General features: G+C 42.8%; 2 protein-coding genes across 6 annotated transcripts in view; one reads left to right on the top strand and one right to left on the bottom strand.

Moving 5' to 3' along the window:
- OLAH (oleoyl-ACP hydrolase) overlaps window positions 1-24,768 on the bottom strand; it is a 42,405-nt gene extending 17,637 nt beyond the window's left edge. Inside the window, exon 1 of the mRNA XM_067562272.1 lies at window positions 24,581-24,768. The gene's annotated coding sequence lies outside the window, so the exon portion shown is untranslated. The remainder of the gene's footprint in view (window positions 1-24,580) is intronic.
- Window positions 24,769-25,376: 608 nt separating this feature from the next.
- CROT (carnitine O-octanoyltransferase) overlaps window positions 25,377-26,381 on the top strand; it is a 35,148-nt gene continuing 34,143 nt past the window's right edge. For 3 of the 5 annotated variants that reach the window (XM_067562268.1, XM_067562269.1, XM_067562270.1), the window contains exon 1: window positions 25,377-25,788. The gene's annotated coding sequence lies outside the window, so the exon portion shown is untranslated. Of the gene's footprint in view, window positions 26,021-26,381 lie in introns of all 5 variants that reach the window. The other 2 variants (XM_067562266.1, XM_067562267.1) reach the window with 2 other exon arrangements.

Here is a 26,381-nt window from a genome sequence, read left to right as displayed (position 1 = left end):
AAGCTTCAGCCACTATGAATATCTCATCGGTAAACTTTTGTTCATAACCTTTTTCAAAAGCTCCTTTGGTTTTAGATAGTCTCACGTGATCACCCTCTCTAAAAGTGGCAACAACCGGTTTTACTTCTAAACCGTCTCCGTATACCGTTTTCCACACCTTCAGAGAATTTGAGGGGTTAACATCAACGGATCTGGCATGTATGGTTCTGTGAAAGCTCCGGTTATAACTCTTTATAAACTCGGGTAATGTGTCAATGTAGCGAAAGGTATTGCAGGACGTAAAATATCTCCACATCCTAGATTTTAAAGTTCTGTTAAATCACTCCACAACCCCCGCTTTAATTTCGTTATTAGTAACAAAATGGCAAACGCCGTGCTGCTTTAACAACCCTCTTAAAGGTTTGTTTAAAAATTCTTTTCCCTGATCGGTTTGTAATTTCTGAGGCACGCGACCTTCGCTGAAAATAGCTTTAAAGGCCTCTGCCACTTTGCCACCCGTCTTGTTTTTGAGGCTTAAGGCCCAGGCACATTTGGATAGAATATCTATCACTGTTAAGATGTACTTAAAACCGCTGCTGTTTTTGGCAAACCTTTGCATATCCACCAAATCTGCTTGCCATTGCGCATCCACGTCTGAAACAACCGTCTTGTTTCTTTTCAAACATATTTGAACCGGCTTGTGTAAAGTGTAAGCGTCCTGGTCCGAAAGCCAGGCTTTTATTGCTCCCTTGCTCAAAGTTTTACTATGCTTTTTGGCCGCTTGAAAAACAGAGTTCACCCCTCCAAAGCTCCCAATTTCCCAGGGGTGTAATAGATTTGTTTTAAAAGAGCCGCCCGCGTTGACATGGTTGTCACGCGTAACACCTGTTTACTAACACAAGTATGAAAAAACACGGTCACGCTGACAAATTTAAACGATTTTTATTCACTGCCTGGTTTAACACGCCCTTTTACAGTGTTCCACTTTGCTGCTTCCCTCTCAGATCGGTGTTTCACACACGAGCAAAAACAGCTGACGCATGATTGATTTACTCCCACAGGGCTACCGATGTGTAGGTTCTCAAAGGCCCATAGAAAGGCATCGTCAACCTGTCGAGAGATTTTCAGAAAAAACCAGCTGTAAGTCTCCACGGCTTGGCTTCTGTTTTTGTTTTTAGATCTACACGACCCAGATCGGTTACTAACCCCATCACGCTTCCCATCCATGCTCGTTCCTTTATCTGCGACTCGTTTCTTCCTTCAGCTTATCCCGCCGGCGACTTCATGGGGACGGATAACATAAGGCCGTCAGGCTTGTCGGGCTTCGGGTTCCGGTGTGTCGAACAAAGGCTGAGCCAAAGGGCTATCCTCCTCAGAACTGTCACTAATGTAGCGCTTTCTACACCTGAGGGCCAAGACCTTAGGAGCCAAAACTAATTCTGAAGGCCTCACGGGAGTGGTGAAGGCGTCCATGTTCTCCTCTTGGTGTTTTTTCCATGAGATGTGACCCCGTGGTCTCAAAAACGAGACGCTTTAAAGGCCCCAAGACTTCCGGGGGCGGCGCTGCCGCCTGACCAACCCCATTGGTGCACCTTTCCCTTCTGGGACAGCCTAAGCCTGCTCTGATTGGGGGAGGGGGCGCCCCGCTCCTCCCCATGCCCTTTCTGGGCCAATCCCGCTCTCGGCGTGAAACGCACGCCGATTGGCAGAGGGGATGCACCGCCTGCTTCTGGTCATGTGGCTATCTGGGGTCCAATCCCTGCTCTTGGGGCGAAACCCTCTCCCATTGGTGGGGAGCAGGCGGGGGGCGTTCTCGGAGGGTCACACCACCAACTTCCGGTTAGGTGCCCATCTTGACCAGGAAGTCATAACCCGAGGAGGGACCGGATGTTGGGTGACCAGCTGGGCGGGACTTCTGATGATGGGTGGGGCTTAAGGCTCAGGGGGCGGGGCCTAAGGATAAAGGAGGTGGGACCTCCTGGGCGGGGCCGAAAGTCAGTTGACCGGATGGTGCGGGACTTCCGGTGACAGAGGCAGATGAGGTGGGACTTCCGGTAACAGGAAGACACGGTCTACGTTTGATTGATGGTAGACCCCTTGTTCTACTAGTGGTCAACTGCTAATCAGCACCTCAGAAATACAAGTTGCTGTTACAACTCCATTTCTGTTACTGATTTTATAATATTTTTTCTTTTCAGTGTAGCTATGTAAGAAATAAATGAAGATGACAAAGAAGAAGAATTTAAGTGCAAGGACATTTAAAAGTAATGGTCAAAATGGTAAAGCCTGTGTGGATTTTGATGCTTAACTTTAGGCATCCAAGTTTACCTATTTTAATCAATATCTGTTTTGTTTGTTTTAAAATGTGTAAGAGTTTTTACATTATTCTTCCTACACTTCTCTCCACCACTCCTAGGAAATTCAATGTTCCGTGGACTTTAGGAACATGCACATTATTGAAAACCCCAGTCAACAAGCAAAGTTGATATCCACAAGAGAGCCCCACTGCTGCCTGCTAGACCTGTATCAGACCAGCAGAAGCAAAACCAAGAAGGTGATTATATTAAAGCCTCTTATGCCATTTCTACCAACTATTTCAGTTTCCCTGTAGACAGGAGCGGGAATGGATAAACTTCGGCAGTGCCTGCAAATACACTGCAAATGTTGGTCTCAAATAGCTCATACACAGAAAGTTGGGAGTGAAGTTTCCAAGGGGTGAGATTTAGAGTGCTTTTATTTTGGATAAAAATAGTAGGGAATCCATTAACCACACCTATCTTCTGTAGGCGTATGCTCCAAGGGAGTATGAATTGGCTAACTAATCCCAATTTGAACAATTATGCCAGATGCCTGCATATTGGAAACTTAGACAATCAGACACCTCCTTTGATAACGTGTATTTTATAATATATTTAGATAATTTGAAAATACTTATACCTTAATGTTGGTTTCTACCCAGGGACCTGACAAATTATAAAATCTGGCCCATAATTTAAGTGTTCTTAAACCTACAACCAATATAAATGTTTCCCTAATGTAAAACAATGAAAATCGTTATGGTCAAACAAACACTGAAACAGCACCAAGAACCTGAAAGTGAAACTTCCCATAAATTCTGGCTTAATTGAGTTTCATTTTCCAAGCTGAGAGAAATGCAAAAAGCAAACAACGATCATATTGAGAAATAGCTGAATTTTTAACATTGATTCTTTTAACAGTGATTCTCATGTAAGGTGTAACATAGGCATGACAGCTCTTTACATATAATCTGTAAATTGACAGTGGCTCTAACTTCATATGGTGTAGATGCCAAGTTTTGTGCAGTTCCATGCTCACAGATGAAAGTCACAAGTGCAGCCCATCTACAGTGACCAAAAGGTGTTGCAAAGGTTATCAGTATGAAGGTCTGTTTATCCAGGCTTATGTGCTGTGACGGAATGAACCTCTGTATTCACACCCTACACACTACTGTAATAATCGTTGTACAAAATATGCCTTGTAAAATATCATTTAAAAGCTAGTAACTTGCTGGTCAATTTTATCATAGTAAAATATATGTAGCAGCATTGTATATAACGTTATAAAATTCCCCTGTATGATGTTATTAGCACATGTCCTAAACCTCACTGCCCTGCCCAGGCAGAAGTCATCACACAAGTCTGTCCTGAACAAAGGACTGTGTGTTTGCCTTAATTTGCACTTAAACAGTAAACAGAGTCATCAAGCCAAAAGGGGGAAGGGAAAAAAAAGGGGGGGGGAACCTGCATGCGAGCATTGTAGCCTATAGGACTAGCATGCTTGCTTGCATATACGTATAGATATATCTTTCCTTATAGATTTAAGTATTGTTGTTTCATTATAATAGAGTCATAGATTCATATTAAAGTATTATAGCTGTAATGCAAGGTACCTTACAGGCCACATCCTGTATGAAAGCTAAGGCAGTTAGCGTACATATGTTAGGGACCTTTGGTCCACATAAGTAATGATGAGTTAAAGGATAAGATATATATGGTTATAACCCTAGATAAGTCAGGAGGCATCAAAATAGGGGGGCTGTCTCAGGTTATGCCCCAAATAAACTTTCCAGATATACCACAGAACCCACAAAAGGGCTAGAAATAAAAAAGGTGAGATAAGTGAACCGTCTGGAAAGGATATGGATATGTCATTAATATGCACAAACCTGCCAGCCTATAGAATAAGTGTACCCTAATAATTTGGGGGTGAAGAATCCAAGTTTGGACTTAGAAGGAGGACCCATATTGCTCAGGGTATAAGAAGGGGCAAACCAGGTTACTTGGGGCGATCGTCAGCTACTCCTTCTTGAAGCTTCTTTCAGTTAATGTGTTAAAATTTTTATTCTTTGTATATACTTAGTATTATTTTAGTGTTAGTCTTATAGCTCTTAGCTCTCCAGCATTGCCTAGCTTTCCACCCTTCTACTCAAGAATTGAGAAACCGGATGTCTCTCTCAGCCAGATCATCAGGGAAGAATGTGAGTATATTAATCCAAACATATCGTAGAAACATATATATCACGAGTCTCTAAAATAAGACTGTAATCCTATCCATTACCCATTTGATTATTCATTTTCTTTTAATCAGTCATTTGTCTATCATGTTATGTTATTTTAATAAAAAGCTGATAAAATTATACAAATTTGGCTATCAGTGTGAGCATTCCTGTTGTGCACCCCGGGATCCCTACAAAACTCTTCTGGAGTCTGATTCAGGGACAAGAACCTCATTATCTTCTGATCAGATCAATTGGTGAGCCTATAACCCCATTCAAATTACTAAATACCCAAAATCAGGCTACAGCATACACAGGTGAAAGAACCCAGGAGAAGGCATTCTTCCACACCAGACAAAGTCTCCTTGTTCTCACCTGGAAATGCTTTTCAAAAGGGGAACTGAAGCTACAAAAAGGAGGGGAAAACACCCCAAGTTACCTCTTCCCTCTCCCCCCCTTCCTCCAGTCCATCTCCCTCTTAGTATCTGAGAAGACAAAAGAAATATTGTTAAACTTTAGGGGTCAATAATGTGTTGAAGGATGCGGTAAGGACTTTACTTGGAATCAAGCATAGTTTGTTAAGCTTGGCACTAGGAAAAGTTTTATCTTTATTTTTCTCATTTCTGATTTTTATGCCTCATTACTTGTAATCACTTAGAACCTAACTTTTTCTATTCATTAATCAAAATCAATCCAGTGTTGTGAATGGTTTCAGTAACTTCATATATGGTGGTAAACTGTTGTGTATTGTTCCCCTAGAAAGACAGATTTAATGTATCTGGATTGTTCAGGAAAGTGCTGGACAGTGCAGAACATACATATTTGGGGAACAATTTAGGATTGGGACTGTGTTGGGGTCACCCTGTAAATGGTAACCAAGGCTGCTAGAAGCCAGAGTGTTTCTAGTGTATGCTAATAGGCTGATGGATTCAGAGCTGCTGGGCCAGAGCTGTGGCTTTACATAGTTAGAGGTGTGATTTTTTTCATGCTCCTAAATGACATACTAGCAAAACGTTTTAAGTTTAGACCTGGGCTGGGCTGGGCTTACCTTACCATACCTTACTTTACCACATCTTACTCCTTTTTCCTTTCCTTTTCTTAGTAAGCTTCTATTCTTCCTAGCTGTGAAGATAACATCACTTAATTCACATTTGCAAGGTTATCTTCTCATGTGTAAAAGGTCATGCCCACCTTGTAGCGCTACATTTTGGCCCAGTGTGGCGCTGCTGAGGCCTGTCTCAGTTTCCCCTTCAGTGGGGCAACAGTGTTCACTTAACACCTGACTCCACCAAAAATTTCTCCTCCAAATGGAAACAATCTGCTAAATCCCAAAAACTGGCTAACCACTGGGTCAAAAAGGAATAACAGTATGTAAACTAGTGATTCCACTGATTATGTCTTTGTACAAGTTTGTTCAGTGATCAACACAGCCGGGCTTTGATCTTGATTGGGACTTCTGGGCTCTATAGCTGTTTATTTTTTAATTTACACATTGGGAAAAGGATGCAACCCTGATGCGGATGTGGTCCCATGATCTGGGTCCAATCTCTGAATAAGTAAAAACAACATGACTGTGTGTAAACAAGAGTTTTAAATAAATATATATAACCTAGGAAAAATGGGGTCATAGCAAGAGTGTTTGTTGCAACCCCTGCCAGATTCTCTGAATCTGCGAATCCTGCTGAACGCTACCATGTAACCAAAGAATATGTCCATGCCTGCAGACTGACACAGTCATTAGCATAACTGACTGCCTGTACGTGAAGGTGGACACAGCCATCAATGTCATTCAAAAGGCTCCTCATCAGGATTGGCACTGACAATAATATCAGCAAATGTCAAAGGGCTCTCGGGTGTCAAACAGGACTTTATAGCCAAAATGTGCACTGACTTTAACTGTCGGGTGTTACGCCTCCAGGAGACACGCAATGAGACTAATAACTGCCCCGAGTACTCAGAATGAATTTGGCCATCAAGAGACCACACGAGCACTGCCATTTTCGGCAAACCTGATCTTGTCATCAACACATCTATGACCAGTAATAATGACACTGAAGTCCTAACTGTAGACATTGGTGGCATTTCCACTATGGCTACTGCCATGCAAACAATTAAAGTTCACTAGCCCACTGTCACATTCCGAGGTGCAATCCAGAGAAGTGAGGGGTTGTGTCACCATCTGCCAGGTGCCTCACAATGCTTTGCTAGTGTAGCTTCCAACTAAGACTGCTCACAAACAGCCTACCAGCATGCAGGTCAGATCCTGAGTGTTCGTGTATAGCCACAGCTCTGCCCCAGCATCCTGTCAGCAACACTTCAGTCACACTCCAGCTTCCACCAGCCTTGGTTACTACTTGTAGGGTGACCCCAACACTCTCCCAGTCTCCAATTTTCCCAAAAACATGCGTTCTGCACTGCCCAGCTCTCTTCTGGCTAAATTAATAAATAAAACAAGTTTATTAACAAAAGCAGATAGAATTTGAAGTGAATTCAGGTATAAGACATAAAGTTAGAAACGTTTACCAGCAAATAAAAGTGAAAACACGCATCTAAAAGAACCAAAACTTGCTTAAGTTTTAGACAAGACTTTGTTTAAGACAGCCTTTCTCACCATAGTCTTCCAGCAAGATGGTGACTCACCTTATTCTTTGGTCAGGATCTCTCCCAGAGACCCAAGGTGCTGGTGCCTTTGTTTTCTTAGGTGAAAGAGAGGAAATTTGGGGTTCTCTGCCCCTTTTTTTTATAGTCAAATCAACCTTTGAAGTAGATTCTTCTGAGCGTTACCCTTCAAAGTAAAGTTTATTCAAGCACTTAAGGCAACATGGAGTCTGGTAGTGAAAGAGGCTCCATGATCTCCTCCTCCCTCAGTTTTTTTGAAATGCCAATTTGCTCTGTCTTCTGCCATCTTCTCCCCCTGCTGTCCTGCTTAGCATGTTTACTACTTATATGTAAGTTGAGCTGTGACACTGGCAGACCAGGTGCCAGCTCATGCCAAGGTCCCTAGGTCACACTGAACACTGACAAATGCATAGTTGGAAACCAATCTGGCTCACCTGTGTGTTAGCACTGATAAAATAGATGATATGTTTATAAGAACATGTTTAGTGTTTAAACTTTATTAAATGCTTGTAGGATGCTGCATATATTAATCTTACTTATAACATCTGTACCCCATGTTATAAAGTTATATTAAGTTTTTGCATTGTTAACCTCTTTAATTGTGTATAAGTCACCAAACAGGAAAGGAACATTAATTAATGCAGAAATTAATTAATCTGGCTTCCTACAGAAAGTGTTCAATCCTGCCCCCCAAGAAGGCCTACTGAAACCAAATGAGCCGTTGTGAAACATCAAAGAACAAAGCCTTTTTGATTGCTCCCCCACAAGCATGAAAAAGAGACTTGTCCCATAAACTTGAACTCTGGAGGAAGAAAATACAAATTCCTGACAAGGAACTGTATCTCTATGTTGCTTGAACTCTAAGGAGTGAAGATTTCTCAACATAAGCAAGAGTTCCCCAGTGCTTAGCCTGGGTTAGCCTTAAAGGACATACAGAGTTTGCACATTTCAGATGCTTCTATTACTCTTTGGAACCTAAGACTGTAACTCATTTGTGTGTGTTATGTTACCTGCTTTTAACCTTGTAACTAACTCTCATCTCTTTTCTTACTTAATAAATCTTTAGTTAGTTTATTATATGATTGGCTACAAGCATCGTCTCTGGTGTGAGAGCTGAGGTATAACTGACCCAGGATAAGTGACTGATCCTTTGGGACTGGGAGTAATCTGAATATTGCTGTGATTTTTGGTGTAAGGGACCATCTGTCACAAGGGCAAACTTGCCTTGGTGGCAAGATAGATCAGAGTACCCAAGGGGACTGTCTGTGACTCCACGTTAAGGCTGTAGTAGCGCCTGAGGCACTGCTACACCAAATACTTCACCAAGTATTCACCAATACTTTGCTGGTGAAATCTAAGTATAGAACTCACAACCAGTTTGGGGTTTGTGCCCTGTTTCTTAACAGTCTGCCCTGAGGTTGGTACTCATGCTCTACACAACGTGATATAAGGAAAACACACACTCCTTTGCTTCGGATAGACCTGTTTAACAACTTTTGCCTAGGCAGGGCTGTGTGGTTTTGAACATGTGCTAATAACATCACACAGGTGGATTTCATAACTTTACATAGAATACATTTCCCCATGATGTTATTGACCAATAAGATATTAGTTTTCAAATGATATCTCACCAGGGAGATTTTGTACAAAGATTATTACAATAGTGTGCAGGGTGTGAATACAGGGTGCTTTTGATCACACCGACATAACCTTGAACATGACAAAATACCAGTGATCATCAGTGACTTTAACAGTCACAGCATCAAATGGGGCTATAACGTAACTAATGAAAATAAATGAACTAGTTGAATTGTGGGCAGATGCATACCACTTGATCTTAATTCACGATCCTAAGATCTCAGTTCTTTCAACAGGAGCAGATGGAAACGGGATTATAACCCTGATCGGGCATTTGTCAGCAATAACATAGCTGTTCATTTAACAAACTTAATTTGGGTTCAAGTCCATGTTTGCAGCCATAATGGCAAACAATAGCATTCTGGCACTGCTTTAATTTTAAGAAAGCGAATGAAAGAGATTCATCAATGACTTTGAAGCCGTTGTAAAACAGATCAAATCAATACAAGAAAATTACGACCAGTGTGTCAATGCAGTGCACACTGTCTCGAAGAAGTATATTCCGCAAGGCTGCAGAACAAATTATGTGCCAGGACTAACATCTGAGTTATTGGATTGGGATGCAAAATACAATCAGAAGTTCAAAGCAGACCATTCATTGAAGATACCATTACCTCCAGAAAAGAATTGGTCTCTGCACTAATGGAGGAAAAACAGAAGTCATGGAAGAATCTCACTGCAAGCATGAACGTGACCCACAGCAGTAGGAGAGCATGGATAATTAACTGAAAGTTTAACAGCATCCAAAGAAAGGCATAGCAACACTATAATGTTTCTGCAGATGAGGTTGCACACCAATTCCTAGAAAACGGCAGGGCACCCGACAAACAAACCAAGGTATGTCTTACACATCTAGAAGACCAGGAGACATACAATTTTGGGGCACAGCATACAATGACCAAATGAACTTCTGGAATTAACACCTTTGAGAATGTCAAATCTACCGGTCTAGATGACATTTGTATTGAACAAATCAAACACTTCGGATGAGCAATAAAGACCTGGTTACTCAAGTTGATAAACACATGCTCAGTGACATACAAAGTACTCATGTCCTGGTGACGAGCATGTGTTTGTGGCACTTCTGGGGAACAATATAACAGTGTCAAAGAACTTCAGGCCTATATCATGACTATGTCACCTCTACAAACTATGAACATCTTATCCTTAACTACCTACCACCACTCATTGAAAAGCACCCTAAGCCCAGAGCAAATTGGATTCCATTCAGGCAGGTCATGCACCGATCATGTGCTGAACATCACTCAATACATCCATGATGGTTTTGAAAAGGTATGGTAACAAGGTATTGTTTGTCAACCTGTCAGCAGCATATGAATAGTGAATCACTGAAGTCTTCTCACTTGTAAGATTGTACAATCTCTAAAAATGGCCTAGCACAAGGCAGCCTATTTTCACCAATACTCTTCATCATCTACATGAATGATCAACCAATCGATCTTGGCACAAGAAATTTTATCTATGCCGATGACTTGTGCGTCACTGCTCAAGCCAAGAATTTTGCCCAGATCAACATCAGTGGTGTCTGGGCTCTCTGTTTATTGCACCAAGAACCAATTGCGCACCAACCCTGCCAAAACACAAGTGATTCTCCTCTGTCTTTGGAATCATGAGGCCAATAGACAATTCAACATCATCTGGAATGAGACAGCAAATGTCCATTGCTGGAATCCTGTCTCCCTGGGAGTGATGCTAGATCACACACACTGCTTCAAGGTACATACAGAGAAGGCAAAAGAAAAAGTTAGCACATGGAACAGCAGACTCAGGAAGCTTGTGAATTCAAAGTGGGAAACCAACCGAGCAACACTAAGAGCCACCACACTTTGCTATTCAACAGCCAAATATGCACGTCTGTGGGAAAGATCGGTTCATGCTAAGAATCTGGACCCTATGCTGAATGACAGCTGCCATCATAGGACATCTAAAACCAACAAATAGAAACAGTCTTTATGTACTTGCTAAAATCACTCCACCAAATACCAGGAGAGTGGTCACAAGCAAAATGGAATGATTATGACAGGTTGAAGATACCAGCCATCTGCTATATGGCCACACTGCAGCAGTCAACTGCCTGAAATTGCAAAAAAGCTTACTAGCTGCAACAGAACTGTTTAAAAAAATCACCAACGGCTACACGCTGGTAATATGGTGCACATGGCTGAATATACTCAACGAGGACATCAAAATGCACTTCAGTAGGGCCAAATGCCTTCCTGCAGGCACAGAGATGATTTGGTCAACTTAGAGATGTTTAAATTGCCTCCAAACAAGAGTTGGCAGGTCAAATGTCAAAATGCAGAAGTGGTCCAATGACCCAGATGTATGTGACCATGGTAAAACACAAACCATGGAACATCTGATGGTCTGCTGGCTCCTAGAGGAACCATGCACCATGGAAGATCTTGCCAGAGCTCTTCATATCATGTGCCCAACACTGGAAAATCACTGGATTGCGGTGGAAGGCCATGAGAAGATGACCTGGGTAAATAATTTAATCTTTCATTTTATTTGTTATTGTTACATTTATATTAACATTCATGTTATCCCAGAATTTACACAATTTTCCCTGCTAAAAAAGCAGTGATTGACATCAATCCATAAACTTATACATGCCCTTAAACTGTACTGTTGTAAATATAGTATTATTAACCCCAGATTTTAAGAGATCATGAGTCAGGTTCCCAAAATCGTGTAACTGGGTTAAAATAATTAAATTTTTGTTAAAAGTAATAAATTTGGGTTCTTTTTATTTGGCTTCTTGTTTTTGAATCTTTATGCTATGCTGATGTCACATTTCTAAACTTTTCTCTGCAACCATAAAGACTAGAAAATTACTTTTTTTAAATGAAAGCTAAGATTTTCACATAATGACCTAATTCCAGGAGCTGGGACTTTAAGAAAAACAACAAATATAGTGAGACTTGTGATAAAAATCACATGAATTAGCAACACTGAACTATAAGTATACAGACTGGAGAAGTATATTACATTAACAATTTAAACACACTTATAAACCTCACGGGCAAATTTTTCGTGTTGGAGCTGTGCTTGGTGTACCTGAAGCATGGGAATAAAAGTGGTTTTATACCTAATCCTGTGGCTGTCTGAGTTAGCCGCCAGGGTAATTTAGAGTGGCAGGCTGCTGTAAATTATGCCAGTTGTAATAGCCTCTTAGAGATCACAATGCTGGCTGGAGAATAACTGCAGCACAGCATGCTCTGGTCATTCCTCTCCCACTGTCAATACTCACCAATGTTCCTCTGATTCCAGCAGAGGGAAGGCAGGAGGGGATGGTGGAGAGCAAGATACACCAACTTTATATCAGTTAAAGTTTTTGCTACAGCAGGAGATTCTTCAGTTTCTTGTTTAGGGCAACTTTATGTCCCTTTTGCATCACCAGGGTGGCACAAAAGGGATTTAAGACAGACTAGGAAATGTCCTCATTCTTAAAAAGAAAAAATGGAATTTATATTGTAATCTACTATAAATGGTTTGTAAACAATAGCTAGCATGCTGTTTACACAGACTTTTCACAATTAAGAGTGTAGTCCATGGGTCATAGTGGCAATACATATCAATTGCTACCACAACTAAAAAGTGGGTGCAACTGTTCCAGGGTGCGCATCTGGATCTTTCCATAAACTAGGACTAAACAATCCACGAGGATTATTTAACAGTTTTTGATGGGGCAGTTATACTTCACTGATGCTTATGTACCATAACCTATTTTGGCACGTAAGACAAACATATGCAGATCTGTGAAGTACAGCAACAGGGAAGTCCATAATTTTTCAGCTTACTAAATCAGACTTGCTACCAAATAAGGTCTATTTCAAGTATCATCCTTGTTGCTTGACAAACATTTGCCTGTCATACTATTGTTAAACACACTAGATTAGATTGGAATTCACTGCTGTGTGTTGCAAAATAGTATTTGCTTTGTCTTCAGCACTGAGGTACAAAGGTACAGACTGATCTTGCTGTTCATTGTTTACTATTCTAACAAATCAATGGACCTTTGGAACTTCGTGGCTGCAACTATTCTACATACCAAGGCCACTTATTCACAGTGATAGAGGAGATAAAACTCAAATCCTCTTGCTCCAAAAATCATTGGCTTCTGCCTCTTGAGGTAGTGTAAGTTCTGATTTCATCAAATGAAGGGCAGTTCCTCCACCCCCACCCTGCACAAGACTGTAAAATCTTTGGGTATATTCCTTTAAAATATGTTTGTTTAGCACACACCTCAATGGACCCTTGATCCTAACTGGAGCCTCTGGGTACTACCGTTATATAAATAATAAAAATAGCAGCAAGTTGGTCATTACAATACTAAGTAATGGCAATTTTAAATGGATGTGTGCTACACTGATTTATAGCATACAGAATTTCCAATGTTCCTGTCCACTCCAGATAGATAAAGCTTTGCAAACTTTAGAGAGCAAAACATTGTTGTAAACACTAACAAACAATAGCATCTGCTTTAGTAAGTCTCTATACATACAACTTATGTGACATAATACTGTAGTGCCTACCACTCAGAAAATGCCAGATATAGTATGGGGCGGGGCAGGGCAGGGTGGCGCAGGGCAGGAGAGAGGTCTCTGCAGATCTGACTTACTGAATTTATATTAATTTTCCTGGAAGAAACCCTCAATTATTAAATAACCCTTAATTTAGGTTCACTTTTCCAGTGATTTTATTTCAGGAAAGAGTCACCCCAAAATCCCACAATATAGGTACTTCTGGTTCTTAAGGATACACTTTGGTCTCAAATGTAGCAACCTGCATGGAACTTGGAGGAGGAGCACAGAAAGAAGGGAAGAGTTTGAGGAAGGCACCAAGAAATCTGTCCATATGCACGTGGCTTGAATGCTGCACCTCTGTAAATTGTTCTCTTAATAAAGAGCTATTTTAGTTTTACAAGCATAGTGTCTTCACCCAACATTTGGAAACGGAAACATGGTGGCTGTTGTCAATCTTGAGACACCCACAACAAGAAAAAGAATGTGATTAATGAGAAAACAAAGCTCCAACTAGAAATAGAGCAAAACAGGGGGCATAAAGGGACTCAGACCACTGGGAAATTTGGATTTACAGACAAAAGACCTTGCACAGAAGCAGCAGAAGCAAAAACTGATTCTGTATATAGAGCAGACTATAAAGATAAAGATAAAACAACGAAGGTAAAGCTTCTATATGATGTCACTGGGGAAAAAGGATGAGAAGTGAGTGAGATGCTACTGCCAGGAACAATGTCCACAACACTGGAACAGCGAATCAAGGTATTTGAAGAGTACTGTGACACTAGACAGAATGAGACTGGAGAGAGATACTGGGTTTGTTTTTTAACCTGAAATCAAGAAACAGAATAGGGATCAGACATTTATATCACTCATCTGGCATCTACATGTAACTTTGGAGACATAAATGACTTACTAATTAGAGACAGAATAGTTTGTAGAGCATGTGATTCCAGCTAACAAGTGAGTTCATTGAAAGAAACACATCTAACCCTAGAGAAATGCCTCCAAATAGCAAGGGCAGCTGAACTGTCCAGGGAAAGAATCAAAACAATGACTGACACTAGTGCAGAACAAGTACTCAGTTTCAAGCTAAAGGAACCCAGGAAGCAGGACAGACACAGACCAACTGAGAATGCAGACACCCTGGTCTGATGTGTATACCTTGAAAAACAGCACAGGAGGCAGAAAGAAAAGTGGCAACTGTGCAAGAGCCATGGGAAACAAAACCACTTTATGTCCTAATGCCAAAGTTACCCTAATAAGAAAAAATAAGTAGCACGTGCAGTGATTGAGGATGTAGAGATTTCCAATGAACAGGAGGATGACTTCAGTGTGACTTTATCAGAAGTCGCCTTCCAGCCAGTCAACTGCCATATTTATAACAATGCTATTAGATCAATGACTAGTTCAATTCCAGCTGGCTTGCAGAGCCAGTTTCAGTGTGATCTCAGCTACACTGGTAAGGATCGACACTGGACTGGAGAAATGTGACCAAGGGCTGGTGATTTACAATAAAACCATTCTGGGGACTAGTGGGGAAATGCAGGCTGTTGATAAGAAACCCAGGAAACAAGAGATATTATCTCTGAGAGTTTATAATAGCTGACTCACAGGGGTACCATCCACTACTGTGCAAGGTGGTAGTGCAAGACCACAATATCCTCAACATGGGAGAGGAAGAACAGTCATCACGGGCTCTGTCCAGCATGCTAACATGCTAATAAGGCCATATTTCAAGAAAATAGGTGCTTAGAGGCCAAGTTGAATAGACCCCTCCATGTGCAGCCACGTGACAACTGAAACACAGAGTTCCATTAACCCTAATGGAGCCACTAAAGAAAGAACTGGCAACTTGCAAATTAGAAGCATCATTACACCTGCTAAAACTAGCACACAGTGAATCAGCAGCCTCGAAGTGGTAAGAAAACTGGTAAACATTTCTGCATTGATCTACTTAATCAAGCATGGCAAAAGCGTTACTACCCATTTACCAATGATTGAGGACTTACTATCTATCAGTCAATACAGGGCAAAAGTGTTCACTGTTGTGACAAAGAATGAATTTTGGCATATTGAGTTAGCTGAGCCATCCAGCTACCTGACAACCTATGCCACATTTTGGCAAGTATTGCTGGGTATGAATGCCTATGGGCATTATCCCTGCTCCAGAGGTGATCCAGTGTAAACTAAACCGGGCACTAGAGGAAAAGGAAATGATAAGGAAGAGGTGATCCATAACCAAGCTGAACCATACTAAGCTGAAGCAACTCCTAAACAGGTGCCAGAAGTGGGATATTAGGCTGAATGCTGACAAGCTGAAGCTAAGGAGAACTGAGGTCACCTACATCAGACATCTGTTTACCTCTGAGGAATTCTGGCCATATCCCAAGAAATTGAAAGCCATTAAAAAGATGAACAGATCAAAAGATTTGAAGGGTGTCCAGTAATTTATAGGAATGGCCAACTATCCTTCCAGATTCTGCAGACACCTAGTAGAAGACTGAGTAATAATTGTCTCAAGGGTTCACAATGATGCAGCCTGGGAATGGACACTGACCCAAGAAATGAAAGCATAAAGAAAATCATAAATGAGGCACTGGTCCTAAAGTACTACAATCCTATGATGCAGAATTTTAGTGTGATGCCTCAGATGCAAACCTAGGAGCAGCAGTGATGTAAATCAGCAGCCCCATAGCATTTGCTAGTAGAATCTTGACAGGCACAGAAAGGGGAAATGCTTAGTTAAAAGAGGAGTAACTGACTGTGCTGTTTGGACTGGAACGATTCCATCAGTTCACTTCTGGGTGCAGGGTGGATGTGCAGTATAATCACAAGCCTTTAGAAGGCATCATGAAGAAACCACTGCTGAGTGCACCCAACTGACTATAAAACATGCAATCAGTATAAGACACATGGCTCTGCAGAACAGGAGAGTCTCTCCACCTGCTTCAAGGTGCCTTCACATCTCTGTTGGAAGGCACCAGACAGTCCAACTGAACTAGATGGAACACTCAGGCAGTAAAACAATTCATACTCCAGAGTTGGCCAGACTTCTAGGAACAGGAGGTTACCTCCTACCACCACGTGAGAGATGAGCTGTGTGTGAAGGATGGGATTTTGTTTAAAGTGGACTGAGCAGGAATCCCCATAGATTTAAGAGCGGACATCATGAGACAGATACATGCTTCAGACCTAGATATAGAGGCATTTCTGAGATGAGCCAGAGAGTGTATCTCCTGGCCAGGCATGAATGCCCAATTGAGAGAATACATTGAACAGTGTGAAGTATGTAAAGGTTATAGTGATTGACAACAGAAGACTCTGCAGCCCCATGAAATCCCAACCCCAACTTGGGAAAAGGTCAGTACACACCTGTTAACTGTCAATAACAGGAACATGGTCATAATGGATTACTACTCCAATTTCTGGGAAGTGGAATATCTGGAGGATAGTGTGATCAGGAAACAGAAGGCATTTTGCAAAGTCTAGCATACCTGACATGATTTGCTCAGACAATGGGCCACAGTATACTGCAACAAAAGTCAAATGATCCCACACCAAATGGGAACTAGAATACAAGACTTCTTCTCCTGGGTGCCCCCAATGCAATGGGAACACAGAGGCAGCAGTAAAGACAGCAAAGAGACTGATGGCAAAGGCAAAACAGACACACAAGGCAATGGCAAAAGGCAATAGTCCAAGCTACCGTAGGACACAGGTCGTAGGAAGTAGCTACAGACTGAGGACAGCAGTGGACAAAACCAAAGATAACTGTGGAACAGCAGCAGGAAGATGGCTCACAGCCAGAATCCAGAGGACATAGAGCCTCAGCCATCAGCAGGCCTGACATAGGAGAGTCAGAAGAAATAAGGTATATGAGCAATACAGAAGACCAACAGGATGCCATCCAACTCAATGAACTCAGCAACAAGGTGGAAGTAAGTCCCCCACCAACAGCAATAACAAAGAAGAAATGGGAAACTGGTTTGAAGACCAGCACACTTGAAGGACTATGAGGCCTAACAGGCCACAATGGGCTGGCAGTAAAAGCCCTGTTGCTACGGTGGGCTACATACTAGCAACCCGTGGCCTGCACAAGTCAGCAAATGCCAGAACAGAAGAACCAACAACAACAAAAATTGTTAAAAGGAAAGATGTAGAACTTGGAAGGGAGAGCACCAGTTGCAGGAAGGAAGAGTATGAAGGTGACACCAGGAAGTCAATCTGTATGTACGTCTTGAATGCTAGCTGCAGTTGCAGCTAAGGTTACCACTTTTGAAATGCAAAATAAAATCAGCACCCCTCCCTGCAAGGCAAGCCCACAGCACGAAGACACCCTGAGCACGAAGGAGGTTGATTCTGGCAAGAGTCACTAAGATCAGAGACCGCCTAGACTACAACCGGGGGCACTGGGTGGACCTTCAAGCGCTGAGTCAGCAGATGGGGACCTCCACCCTTCGAACCCCTCCAGTGTGTACTTCAGGAAGTGAGGGGAGCTTTGTTGCCCGCCTCTTGGGCCTACCACAAGCGGGTCCTGAGGGAGGCTGCTCCCCGCCCACCCCTCACTCCAGGCCCTCTGGATCTTTTCATTGGACCCCCACCCCGCGAGCCCACCTGGCCGCCCCCTCCACACACCCCAACCCAGCTGCGAGATCTGCAGCTAGTTCATTTCTGAGCTGCACCACAGGCACATCTGTACACGCTCATGCTCCACTCTTCATTTCCTCACCCTCGTGTCCCATTGTGATACTAAATGGCGGGACCGTTTGCCACCTGTCACGGGTGAGGAAGCCCAGAGGACCAGTCTGTATTCCACCTTTGTTTCATGGCCCATCAGGGATATTAGCTGGCGGCTCCTGCATGGAGCTGTGAGCACTGGCATGTGAGCACTGGCACGGTTCATCCCTTGTCCCAATACCAGTCCCTTCTGTGCCGAGGGAGATCCTGGTGCATGTGTATCTGGAGTGCATTAGGCTGCAGACCCTATTCCAGATCCTCCAGAACCTCCTCCCAAGGTTCTGTCTGCACTTCTCCCTACACCTCATCTTATATGCACACGCCAGCTGTGGCCCCACAAAGTCACAGGGCTGTGACCTGTCTGTGCCTAGGGTAGCCACCTGAAAATGCCAAGCTCAGGGCAGGCTGCAAAAGGAGAGCAGATTCTCCCAACACTGGTGGGTGACACTGAAGTCAGACTTTCCAACCAGCCACAAACAATGCTTCTGATTCCCCACACCAGTTATCAAGAAGCCAAAATAAAAATATACACAGCCCCCTTTACTGCATTTCAGTCTCTGGCTCCCAATCGGCCACTAGGTCCAGTAAAGAGATCAGTTATTTAAGAGTCTATGCTCTTTACCAAAAAGGTTTCTCCTGGCCCCAAAGAGTCAGCCACAGTATCAGATCAATGTAAGTTTGGATCTTACCCAAAATATCACACTGCCAGCCAATCCTTTAGTAACTAAAACTAAAGGTTTATTATAAAAAGAAAGAAACAAACTATAAGAGAAGTGTTAAATAATTAAAGTAATCACATACATACAAATGATTGGAAAGTCCATATATATCAGGTTTCCAGTAGAAATGTGGAGTTTGCAGGCATGTATAGTCCCTCTGGTGTACATCCAGTACCTGGATGGGTCTCAGTCCTTTGTTTCAGAGCTTAAGTTCAGTTCAGTTGTAAATGAGTTGATTCAGAGGTAGGTGAAGACTGCCTGAAGACTGAAGACAAAATGGATGTGGTGCAGATGCCTTTTATGTCTTTTGGCCTTTGCCATGCTGCTTGTGGAAATTTACAGGAATAAGATGGAGTCCAGGGTCACATGAGTAAGTCCTGGTGACTCATCAGGTATATCCCTGGCTTCTCCCCCTGGGCCCATTGTACCTGTGAGTTTCCTTAATGGACCATTAAGCAGGCTAGTGCTGCAGCCATCCTGTCTGGGGTGTCGCCCAGACACAGCACAAGTTGAAATACAGATATATCAAACATATCCATAACTTCCATTACACATATAACACATGAACATAAACATCATCATCTTACTTAGCACATTATAGCCTTTCTAACAGTACCTGACCCAGCATATCTCGTATGAATTATTATGATTTTGACATATTGATGTTAAACAACATAATAAATGACCCCCTCAAGCCAGCCAGCATTACAAGGACCTCCTCGTCAACCTTCTCCTCGTGTTGGCCAACATGGCCATCTATAACAACAGGGAGAGGATGTTGGCTAAGGAGGTGCTTTGTTACTGTGGGGCCTATTTCTGTTCCTCCATCTGGTCATGCATCTGGGCGGAGTTCCTCTAGGCCGTGTCCACTGACTCCTTACATACTTTTGAGGCGTAGTGGGTGCTGTCTAGAGTTCTCTGCTCAGTGAACCCTTCAAGTTCCCCCCGTTTAACCCTTTGACCTTCACACCTGTTCCTGTTCTCATTTGTTGTCCCTGCATTCAGTTGAGTCCTGGGCTCAGTAGCTCCTCCCCTTAAGCTGGGAGAGGGTTTTTTAGCCCAGAATATCCAGGAACCCAAATAGGACCATCCCCTTTGAAGGCTACTAGGGGCTAAGTGCTCCTTCCCCACTCTTTGCAAGGCTTAACTGAGAGTGGTGGTGGGTTGCAAGTACCTCCTCTTCTGACACCCACTGTTACTACACTCCCCTTACCTGTTACCCCAATGCCTGCATATACCCTTCCCATACTTCCCTGTCATTGCTCACGTCTCTAACAAGGCTAGCAGGTAACAGGAATTAGGAAGTAGAATGAGGGAAATAGAGAGAACAGGAATAGAATCATAGAGGCAAGAGATACAATGGGGAGAAATGAAGTCTCATGTTGTGCCCTTCATATCAGAGGATAGCACTTATTTTAGAGGCTTGTGACCCAGACAGCAGCATTTGAAAGGTGGAGGTTAGGGTCAATGTAATTTAAATGGTAAAGGAAAGTCCTACTTGCTTACCACTGATAATTCAGGCAGTTTATGAATGTTACTCACAATCAGAAAGGGATTAATACCAGTAAATCGTCAGCCTAATCAGTCTCTTTCAGACAATCCAACCTTGTGAAATTGTCTTCAGTTTTTCAGAGAAGTTGTTCAAGTGAGGGGTGAGAGCATGGGACTATACCACCCAAGAAATAGGTGGTGCAAGAGCAGCAAGGTGGACAAGCGGAGTAGGGCAACCAGACAAGGAAATAAGGAAGGAAGCAACATCTTATTAAAAACAACGAGAGTTCTGTGGCACTTTAAAGACTAACAAATTTAATTTCAGCAGGCATAAGCTTTCGTGGGCTTCAGCCCACTTTCTCAGATGCAGTTTGTATGAAAGCCCATGAAAGCTTATGCCTGCTGAAATTAAATTTGTTAGTCTTTAAAGTGCTACAGAACTCTCGTTGTTTTTGCTGTATACAGACTATCATGGCTACCCCTCTGGAACATCTTATTAGTTGCCTAAGCTATGCCTAATTGCACCAATATTACCCTACCTTTTAGTATTTCATAATCATTTGCCCCTAATAAGGGAAGGGGTTGACTGGTGGGCAAGGACTGAATTTAGGAGAGTTAAAATCAGTGGGTGGACAAGGTTTGGAATAAGACAGTGAGTTAGAGGCCAAGAATCGGTGGGACAACATGAGAAAATTGCCAGCAGTAAAAATAGAGCAAACCAAATAGAAAACACTAAAGGGTAAGGTATATTGACACAGTCAGGCATGGTTTACCAAACTATAATAGGTTACGTGTTGCTTCCTAATCCTTTCCTCTGTCTGTATATTATTTTCTCAGATTGTAAGGCCCTCATGCAGGGACCTGTCAAAGTCTATGTCCCTAGTGTACTTTGGGGCACAGTGTGAACAAATAAAGAAATGAATGAATAAATAAATAAATATCAAAGAACATGAATAAGCTTAAAATCCTCCTCCCAAACTTTTAATTTAAAGATCAGGTTGGGACAGAGGCTGTTCAAATGATTTAATTATCTTTCAGTTGCCACAATAGTCTCTGTTTTCACCTAAATTGGCTTATATTTCCTGTATAGGAAGACATCTCTTATCTAGTGTGGGCTACAACAGATTTCCCCCCCACCCATTTTGTTACAATATTGTCAGTCATATTTAATTTTCTAGTTCGTTGTCATACAAAATTTTTCTCTCACCCTTCCAGAGACTTGGCTTTGTTTGCTTTCAGCTGACAATTAGATCAGTATATGGGTGTAGTCTTTTTTCTTCAGGATGAAATCATGGGCCTGATTCCAGATGGAGCTGATGAAGCTGGTAGCTTCTTATATCCACTTGTCTACTTGTGAGGGATCTTGTCACAAGGTCCTTGAGCTGGTAGCTTCTTATATCCACTTGTCTACTTGTGAGAGACCATGTCAAAGGTTTTCTGAAAGTCTAGGTACACTATATTCACTGGCTCACTCTTGTCCACATGCTTGTTGACCCACTCAAAGAATTGTAGTAGATTGGTGAGACATGATTTCCCTTTACAAAAACCATGTTGACTTTTTCCCAACAAATTGTATTCATCTATGAGTGTGATAATTCTGTTCTTTACTATAGTTTCAACCAATTTGCCTTGTACTAAAATTAAGCTTACTAGCCTATAATTGCCAGGCTCACCTCTGGATCCTTTTTAAAAAATTGGCATCACATTAGCTATCCTCCAGTCATCTGGTACAGAAGCTGATTTAATGATAGGTTACATACCAGTTAGTAGTTCTGCAATTTCACATTTGAGTTTCTTCAGAACTCTTGGGTAAATACCATCTGGTCCTGGTATTACTGTTTAGTATGTGAATTTGTTCCAAAACCTCCTCTAATGACACCTCAATCTGGGACAGTTCCTCAGATTTTTCACCTAAAAGGAATGGCTCGGGTTTGGGCATCTCCTTCACATCCTCAACCATGAAAACAAATGCAAAGAATTCATTTAGTTTCTCCGCTATAGTCTTATCTTCTTTGAGTGCTTCTTTAGCATCTCGATCATCCACTGGACCCACTGGTTGTTTAGCAGGCTTCCCTGCTTCTAATGTACTTAAAAATGTTTTTGCTGTTACTTTTTTAGTCTTAGGCTACCTGTTCTTCAAATTCCTTTTTGGCCATCCTATTTAACTCCTTGCCCTGGTTCACCCCCAACATTCCTTCTCTTCCATTTCTCCTTCCCTCACTAATATCCTCTCATCCTTCTTCTTTGTGACTGACACTTAGGTTTCTTGATTAGCCTCCATCTTTAACTCCTCTAACCTATCCACTAATGGCTGTTCATCTCCCTCAACCTCACTCTCATTCCCTCCTTTTCCACCCCTCACTGTCTTCTGGCTTCTTGCCCTTACAATACAAGCATGCTCTGGTGTCCCCTCTCATCAGGCACTAGTATCTTGACCCCACACACCTCTCTAAATACCACCCCATCTTTACTTTTCCCTTAACCTCAAAATTTATTCAATGCACCTTTTATATATATCCCTCAGGTTTCTCTTCACCAACTTGATCCCTTTCTTCCAGTCCTTTTGCTCCACTAAAACAACTCTTATGAAAGTTTCTAACAACCTCTCTCTAGCGAAATATCAGGCTCTTTATTGATCATCCTCTTCTTTATAACAGCCCTTAGCATATTTGAAGACTGCTATCAGGTCTCCTCTCAGTCTTCTCTTCTCAAAACTAAATGTCACAATCTTGGGGCAATGGCACCTTTTAATGTCTTAAAATCAAGAGTGAATGACATTCTACAAGATATATTTTAGACAAACACAATTTATTACTGGACTCGCTACAGGAGTAACTGGATGAAATTCTATGATGTTATACAGGAGGTCAGACTAGAATTAATAATCCCTTTTGGCCTGAAAAATCTTTGATACCATTACTGACTCTTCTACACACAGACACCTTTATCAAAGTTCCCCCCTCCATGTGGTTGTTTGCTGCAGTAATTGGTTGTGTCAGGATTACAGACCATAAAACTTCCTTATGGAGAGGCAGAAAGCACCAAATTATGCAGAAATTCTATGAAGAAACTTCCATTCTGTGTAAAACAGGGTCTTATCATACAAATCCTTCGGAATGCTTAAATATAGAGGTCACCAGTGATCAGCACAAACAGCAGCAGCAACAATTGTTTAATTAATTAAAATAATTTCATTATAATAAATATCACCTTCTTCACTTATTTTACAATTTCAGAGTCACAATGAACAAGTAAAATGGATTATATCAATTAAGTACAGTGAATTTATATATCTTACTCATTATACATGTGGTTAAGTCTAACCACAGAAAGACTCAAAAATTTGACCATTGTCTATTTCCATCAGAGATTTCTGTGCATGTCAGCACATAAGTTGAAAGAAAACAAAATGCATTTTTGGTGGATGCATCTCAAAGTAGTGACCTGCATCTTCTCAAACGCCATTTGCTGACTATTCAAACAAAATTGAAATGTCCCTATCCTGGAAAAATCCTTAACCTGCCCTATCTGCAGCACTTTTCCCTGTAACTTGAATATGGTATTAATATTTAAAATATTTCAAATATGGATCAGTTCAATGGAAATCATCAAAATTATTTGCCTACAGTAGAGTTATTAAAGCACAGGTGCTGTCATTATGGATACAAAGATGTTGGGATAACAGGCAAATCTAGGAACCATTTTGTAAGTTTCTACTGAGTGTTGGCATTTTTGTAATGGAATTTTGGAATTAAAAGGTAAAGGAGGTGGACATATTCTAGCCACAGATACACTTTAATGGAATTTGGAGAACTGTATCAAGTCACATTGCTTCTGTAGGAGTCTCACAGCAATACTAAAGCTGGTTAACACTAGCTGGTTAACTAATTGTACTTTGTAGGAATAGAGTAGTTTTCCTTTAAATAGTTTGTGAGCACTTTATTGGTTTTCACTGTTTTCTCTATTTTAGGAGACATCTGAAACTATTCAGAGCAGTAGTATGCATTAAACTAGGCTTTATGTTGGTGTATAATAATTAATAAACATGATTATTTGGGAGCCAACTATGCAGAGAGTGTCAATTTATTTAATAATTAATTAATTAATACATAATTTATTTAATAATTAAATAATAATTTATTTAATAAAGTTCCCATAGATTTCTTCATTTGTAGCTATCATATAATTTCTATGACACTATTACACCTGGCTTTGCAACAACTTGATTGAATATCTGTTGATTTTTACATGAATATTTCATATTAATGTTAACAAAGAAAACAACATAAAAATGAGGGCAATATATTTGAGAGACCAAAATAAAGGTTCACTTGTGTGGCTAACATATCCTCCTCTCTTCACAATGAATTAAAGGTTGCAGTGACCTCTCACTTTGGGAGACTCAATACATACTTTGCCACTTATAGCCAGTCAAAACCCAGCTCCTTATTCAAATCCTGTGTACAAGATGGAAGTGGGGTGAGGCTGTAACACGTGACAGCATATTACTCAATAACAAAGCTTCAGATCAGCAAGTCCCGGCGCTTTCAGAACAGTGGAATGGTTGCAGGGAAATATCGCTTGGGGAAAAGCCCAGACTTATTTTGTTGTAGAGTGACGTGAAACCCAGCTCTTTATTTAATTATTTAATTAACAAATAATTAATTAGCGAGATAAGGTGGGTGAGGTAACATATTTTACAGGCCCAACTGCTGTTGAGCTTTTAAGCCACACGTAGTTTTTCTTTAGGTCAGACACAGCTACAACTACACTGCACACAACTCATTAGTCATTTACATTTTTATCATATTCAATTGCATTAATCTGATGACATTTCTAAAACTTTAATCTTACCTTGAGATATTTTAAATAAATTTGGCCTTTGAATAAGGAGTGGAGTATAAGGAACCAACTGCAGCTTCCTTCTCTTGGCCATGGTCTTCGCACAGCGACCAGGGATCTGAAGGAGGGCCACCATCCCGCTGGGGGGAGCGGGGCATGGGGGTGTGCGTGGGTCTGTCAGGGGGGGTCCCCTGGGGTGAGCGGGGTATGGGGGTGTGCGTGGGTCTGTGGGGGGGGTCCCCTGGGGTGAGCGGGGCATGGGGGTGTGGGTGGGTCTGTGAGGAGGGTTCCCCTGGGGTGAGCGGGGCCAGGTTGTAGGAGGCTCCCCACGGGATCGGCGGCCATGTGTGTGCGGGGGTCCCCGTGGGTGAACAAGGCTGGAAGCCTTGGGGGAAGTCTGCACGGGGGGCCGCTGGGGCGGGGCCCAGCCCCGGAGAGGCAGCCCCGTCTGGCTATGCACGAGTCACAGGCCGAGGCACAGGGAAGTTACATTCGCTCCCCTCCGCCCGTTAGCGCGGCGCGGCGCGGCCCGGGCCGGCCTCTTCCTTGTCCCCTCCCCCGCCGGCGCTGGACACGGGCGCGGCCCGAGCCCAGTCTCGGAGCTGTACGAGGCCTCGGCGCTGGTAGCGCTCTATCCGGACATCGCCCGGACCGATCCGCGCCGCCGCGCTGGGGACGGTCGGGCGGCGACGGTTAGGTGAGCTCGGCGGCGGGCGCGCGCTGGGCCTGGGGCGGGATGATCCCCTGGCCCGGGGCCTTCGGCGCGAGCCCGGGCTGCGCCCTCGCTCGCTGATTCCACCGGCTCGGTCCGGCCTGCCTCGAGCCGGGGGGTGAAGGGTCGCTGCGGCTGGGGGACTAGGCCAGACCCCCCCCCCTCCGGGCACGGCTGCCCTCTGCTGCGCGGGATGCGCCCCGGGGAAGGAGCTTAGGTGGGTGCCCGAAAAGCCAGGGCTAGGCGAGCTGTCTGCACTTACTTCCCCGTCACCGCAGTGCCCCCACCCCCAGGGCCAGGGGGACCAATGTACCCCCCCGTCCGACCTCCTGCGTGCCCCCGGCGCAGATCTCCTAGAACCTCCCCCCCCCCCCAACATGCCTTGATCTCCCCCCACCTTGCCCCTAGCTGCCCCCGATAACTGCACCAGGCCACTGACCCAGCGCTGGGCGGACGGGGGAGCTCAGCCTAGCTATGCAGGAGGAACAGAAAGAAAATGTTTGGTGACCCGACTAAACTGACTCAGGAGGTGACAAGAAGCGCCAATGCCCCCTGCCACCGAGAGATGGGAAAGCCGA

Source organism: Emydura macquarii, unplaced genomic scaffold (assembly GCF_026122565.2).
Source record: "Emydura macquarii macquarii isolate MOO-44397 ecotype Brisbane River unplaced genomic scaffold, CSIRO-AGI_Emac_v2 contig_2422, whole genome shotgun sequence".
Classification (NCBI taxonomy): Eukaryota; Metazoa; Chordata; order Testudines; family Chelidae; genus Emydura; species Emydura macquarii.
Note: the sequence above shows the minus strand (reverse complement) of the source record. Positions and strands in the feature narration are given on the sequence as shown.